Source organism: Protopterus annectens, chromosome 10.part0 (assembly GCF_019279795.1).
Source record: "Protopterus annectens isolate FY-2018-M chromosome 10.part0, PAN1.0, whole genome shotgun sequence".
Lineage (NCBI taxonomy): Eukaryota > Metazoa > Chordata > Ceratodontiformes > Protopteridae > Protopterus > Protopterus annectens.
In genome coordinates, this window is record NC_056744.1 from 1,242,101,473 (window position 1) to 1,242,107,472 (window position 6,000).

Here is a 6,000-nt window from a genome sequence, read left to right on the forward strand (position 1 = left end):
GGTGAGTGGCATCGGACCCTTGTCCGACCCCGCTCTTCCTCTTGGAGCTTGGCTGGTGAGTTCGGCTCCGACATCGACCTCGGAGCCATCACTGTCGGTGCCGAGGGAGGTTCTCAGCTTCTCGGAGCGGGGACCTCTGGCTCTGCCTGACAGGGGTGCGTTCGAGGTCATGCAGAGTGTGTTAGAACCTGGCTCTACTCCACAGTCGGCTCCGTCCGCCCCTCCCTCTACGGTGCCTCAGGTCAAGTCGACTCACTCCCTCATCCCGGACCGCAGAGAGCCAGCTCCTCAGGAACCCCTGTGGGATCTCATCCTCTTCCGAGGCCTCTCCTGATTTGGCAGAAGAGCCCCCTCGGAAGAGAAAGTGTAAGAGGAAACACATTGACTCACCTGAGTCCGTCACCTCTGACACAGATTTAGAGGATTCCGAGGGTTCCCCCCGTTCCCCTTCTGAAGATGTCTCTTTTGCAGACATTCTAGAAATCCTCAAACAGAGGGGAAATTGGCCAGCCCTCAACCCTTCGGAGGATGAATCTGTGTACCTTGAGGCGTTTGGCTCTCGTCCTTCCACCTCCTGGGTGTCTCCCCCCTTTGACCCCCTCATGCAGGTGGTAGCTAAAAAGGCATGGACGGCTCCTGATTCAGTGGACCCCACTCCCAGGAGACCCTCAAAATTCATAACGGCACCAGCAGACAAACAGTTCTTGACAAAAGGAGTTTCTGTGGATGCTATGGTGGTTGCTGCTGCCACTAAGAAGGAACTAGCTGATCCTTCAGTACCTGTCCATCCACCTAACAAGGAATCTAGGTCCATGGACAGGTACGGGAAGCGGATGTTCTCGTCAGCGACATTTGCTATGCGTTCGCTGAACTACCTATGCCATTTTACTCGTCTTCAAAGGGACTTGATCAAAGAAGCGAGTGATATGTTGAAGGATCCTACAGCTGCGGGTTTTCAAGATAAGATGAACACTCAGCTAGCTACCCTGAACTCCATAGCCAACTCCTCCATGCGCCTCCTTTCTTATGCGGCTGATGGAGCGAGCAGGGCCGCAGGGACAGGTGTGGCCTTACGTAGGCATGCCTGGATGCGGCTATGCAATTTTGCGGACCCCTTTAAAACGTCTTTCACTAATTCCCCATTCGATGGATCATCTCTCTTTGGTCCTCAAGTGAAAGAAACCTTGACTAGGTGCGAGACTGATGGCAAGACTCTTTCTGCCGTCGGAGTCCATTTTTCTACTCCTTCTAGGCCTTACCCCAAAGGCCAGAAAAGTGGGAAAATGTGGTTCCGTAAACAATCTCAAGGGACTTCGCCTGGCGACAGAGCGGTTCCCGCCAGAGGCAGAGGCGGGAATAACAATGGTAGACGCCCTCGAGGCAGGGGGGGTCCGCAGAACCAGGGCAATCGAGAAGCCTTCTCTGATAAGCCCTTTCAGCATCCCTGAGGTGTTGCCCGAATGCCCACCTTCGGAGGCAGTCGGGGGAAGATTGTCACTGTACCCAGAAGCCTGGCTATCCCTGACTCAAGACAAATGGGTACAGTCCATCATTTCCGAAGGCTATTCCATTCCCTTTCTTCGCATTCCAAACCAATCAAAAAAATCCCTTCCAGATGTTCCACCTGCTCAAAGGGATCTAGCGGTTTTGGAAATTTCAAAGCTGCTTGCGAAAAGAGCAATTCAGCCAGTTCCAGCAGACCAGCAAGGATCCGGAATCTACTCAAGGTTCTTTTTAGTTCCAGAGAAAACAGGGGACTGGAGACCAATTTTGGATCTCAGTATCTTGAACAGATCAGTCAAGAAAACAAGATTTCGGATGGTCACGCTGCAGTCCATCCTTCCCCTATTGGGAAAAGGAAACTGGATGTGCTCTATAGACCTTCAGGATGCGTACTATCACATAAAATGAACAGACGCTCCAGAAGATTCCTCCGCTTCAGGCTGGGAACCAGTCATTTTCAATTCAGGGCCCTGCCCTTTGGTCTCACCACTGCCCCCCGGGTGTTTACCAAATGCATGGCAGTGGTAGCTTCTCACCTGAGACGACAAGGATTCCAGGTGTTTCCATATTTGGACGACTGGCTCCTCACAGCTCCCACCAAGCATCTCCTTCTGATGGCCAGGGATTACACTTTTCGCATTTGTCAAAAGTTAGGCATTTCAATAAATTGCGAAAAGTCTGTTTTGTCGCCTTGTCGTACTATTACCTTCATAGGCGCAAATCTAGACACAGTAGACATGTCTGCGAGACTAACAGATCAGAGAATAACAGACATACACAAACTGGTCTCACTCCTTTTCAACAACAACAGAATCAAAGCCAGGTTAGTTCTGAAAGTGTTGGGAATTATGGCGGCCATACCTCTGCTTCCATTAGCCAGATTCCACATGAGAATCCTTCAATGGATGCTCTTTACACAATGGTCATACCAGCAACTTCCAATGTCCCACACCATTATGATCACGCAGGCGTGCAGAAATCATCTCATGTGGTGGATGTCTTCCCCTAAGCTCTTATTGGGAAGACCCTTTGTTCCTCCCCCTCCGGTTGCTACTCTGACAATGGACGCCTCCCTGATCGGGTGGGGGGGGGGCATTATCAGGGCAGGACGGTCCAGGGCACATGGCAACCAGACGAATGCCACTTGCACATAAATGTTCTGGAGATGAGAGCAGTGCTTTTAGCGTTGCAAGCCCTTCAAGACTCTCTTCCCTTGGGAACGATTGCAATCCAGACAGACAATATGTCGGTAGTGTGGTACATCAACAAACAAGGCGGAACAAGGTCCTACCCCCTGTGTCGAGAAGCACTCAGATTGTGGCAATGGGCGATTTCTTCTCAGCGGTTTCTGATAGCAATGCACATCCCCGGGAAGTCCAATCAAATCGCGGACAAGTTGAGCAGAGCTATCCTCATGCCTCACGAGTGGTCTCTGAAAGACTCTGTTGTGAGAGAAATTTTTCTCAAGTGGGGTCAGCCTTGCTGCGATCTTTTTGCTACTCCCCAAAACAGCAAGTGCAGAGATTATTTCACTCTATTCCCTTTACCAGGCCAACCCAGCAGAGACGCTCTAGTCCAAGTTTGGCCCTGGGGACTTCTGTATGCATTTCCTCCCTTCCCACTAATCTCTCAAGTGATACAGAAAGCTATCGCTCAGAAGGCCTCGTTGATCCTCATTGCTCCTTACTGGCCTCGACAGGTGTGGTTCCCCTTTCAACATCAATTTCTATTGGAGCGACCTTGGCATCTGGACCTAGTTCCAGACCTTTTGATCCATCAGTCGGGTCAGTTTCATCGCTCCCTCCCCTCTCTGAACCTCACTGCTTGGTTCCTCCAGTTCCAACCTTAGCCAGGCTTCCTCAATTATCTCACTCTGTTCGAGATATTTTGATAGCTTCCCATAAATCTTCCACTCGGAAGATTTATTTGAGTAAGTGGAAACGCTTCACATATTGGGCTCAAGGAAGGGACATAGATCCTTTCACTGCTTCCATCCAAATAGTCCTTGATTTTCTAGCTGAACTCTTCCATGCAGGTTCATCTCCTTCTACTCTTAAAGTTCAATTGGCAGCTATTTCTAACTTTCATGTGGGTATTTCAGAGTCTGCCTTAATGTCCCACAAGCTTTGCAAAGCCTTTTTGAAAGGAATTTTTCTTCTCAGACCTCCTATAAGAAATCCTCCTTCTCCTTGGGACCTAAATTTAGTTCTTACTTCTTTGATTCTTCCCCCTTTCGAACCTGCAGCCTCCTGTTCTTTAAAATTGCTATCATGGAAGACTCTCTTTCTGGTAGCTATTACTTCAGCTAGAAGAGTTTCAGAACTTCATGCACTCAGCTGTCGACCTCCTTATCTATTGTTCCATAAGGACAGGGTATCCTTACGAACCAACCCGTCCTGTTTGCCTAAGGTAGTCTCGACGTCAAACCTAAATCAAAGCATTGACCTCCCTGTCTTTTTTCCAGAATATTCCAATAGGTCTGAACAAAAATTACACTGGCTAGATGTTCATCGTCAGTTGAGGTACTATTTGGATAGAACAAAACAATTCAGAAAATCTGACCAGCTGTTTGTCTCCTATGCAGAAGGCAGAAAGGGACTTTCAGTTTCAAAGGTATCATTATCTAGATGGCTAACATCTCTGATTTCCCTTGTTTATGAAATTAGACACCAAAAGCTGCCTAATAAACCTAAGGCCCATTCCACCAGAGCTTTGGCTACTTCTTTAGCCTTCCAAGACAGACTGCCTATTGACACCATTTGTGCATTGGCTACTTGGGCTACTCCTCACACTTTCATTTCTCATTATAAGTTGGATTTAGCTTCTAGGCATAGAGCTAACTTTGGTTCCACTGTTCTCAGGAGTCTGTTCTGTTAGGCCACCCAGGACAAGGTGCTAGGGACGTGGTCCCATCCAGCAAGAATGAAGGCGAGATAGACAACTTAACATATAGAAGTTATGTTCTTACCATAACGTTCCATGTTAGTTGTCTTCTTCTCGCCTTCTTCTTGCATCCCACCCTCCTTCCCCCTGGCCTGGACAGACCTAGAGGAGTTGTGATTGTGACCTCTCTTTCTACCACCTCTTTTATTAGGCATATGCTGTTGTGCATATTTCCTGGATGAGGATATAGGTCACCCTTCTTTCTCCCTGGTTTTAGAGGTGGACTTTGTTTATAGTTATTCTGATACTATTATAAGCTGGGGTTAGCTTACAAACGAGATCTGAGGTAACTCACGCCTAGCATTGTGGGATATAAGGGGAGCCTCGAGCCGGTGGAACCAACTCTCGAGCTTTTAGAGTGGCCGAGTCGGAGCCGAGGTTGGCTCCGAACCCATCCAGCAAGAAGAAGGCGAGAAGAAGACAACTAACATGGAACGTTATGGTAAGAACATAACTTCTATTTTTTATTTATTTATTTATTTATTTTTTTTTTTTTTTTTGCCCTACCCTGGCAGTGCGCAACAACCCAAAATGGTTAATTTTTTGCTAGTTCTCAAAGTTCTATGCAGATACTCCACAAACTGATACAACCACACATACACCATGATCCACAATCATGACCCCCAACACCCAGGATATATAAAAGGCAATTCTGATACTGTTTAATTGCAGTAGTGGAATACATGTCAGACGACCATGTACCTGCTTTGAAAATGAACCACTCCTGTTCATTAGAAATGATAGCAGCTGCAGTTATGGCTAATCTCAACCAGTCATTGCCCAAGGTGTAGGGAGTAGGTGCAGATCTAGTTGCTGGGCAGATTTTTCTTCTGTATTTTCTGGTTTTGGGTTATGCAAGCTTCTTGTTGAAGTAGCACCACAGAGTATGCATTTTTATGTTCATATATGTCCACGTTCTTACACCAGTGAGCAAATAAATAGCTTTGCAAATCTGTGTATTATATTTGTGAACATATTCTTGTATGACAGAGCAATTTCCTTCTGTTTTAGTGCAATGCTCAGAATGTCAGACTAATTCGGATAACTATGACTCATATCTGCACATTGCCCTTGAAATCAAGGTAAGGAAAACTTTGGCACTATTCGATCTCATGATGCTTTGCAAATAGTAATGTTTTTGTAAGTATTATACAAACCCCTGGCTTGACCTTTTGAAGTTCGTGTTTCGTCCTAATAGTCACTTGCTTCACTGGCTTTATGAACATATGTAAAAGGCATTTAGAAAGCAATTTCAGATGTATAATCAGTAAAACGTAAGTATATATACTGTGGTCTACTAGTTGCATGTCTTAGGAGCATCTTAGGTATGTGATACAGCTGATGGCTGTTAAGCACATGTGAGTTTTGTGTTATTTCACCTTAATGTTGCAATTTTGAGTAGTTTGTTTCTTTAGAAAACAAGATCTAAACAGTAAAATAAAACACAGGGGAATGTGCATTTAGAAGGAAAGCTACTTTTTGAAATAATGCTTCCACTTGAAGCAAGAATATTAAAACAACAACTCTTCTTTTTTTTAATTGGTTATCTAAAGA

The 6,000-nt window shown here is 46.1% G+C and overlaps 1 long non-coding RNA gene across 1 annotated transcript in view; it reads left to right on the plus strand.

Moving 5' to 3' along the window:
• The window catches only part of LOC122812833, a 28,121-nt gene extending 22,593 nt beyond the window's left edge, over positions 1-5,528 (plus strand). Inside the window, exon 3 of the long non-coding RNA XR_006366585.1 lies at positions 5,458-5,528. This is a non-coding gene — a long non-coding RNA (uncharacterized LOC122812833). The remainder of the gene's footprint in view (positions 1-5,457) is intronic.
• The last annotated feature ends 472 nt before the right edge of the window (positions 5,529-6,000 follow it).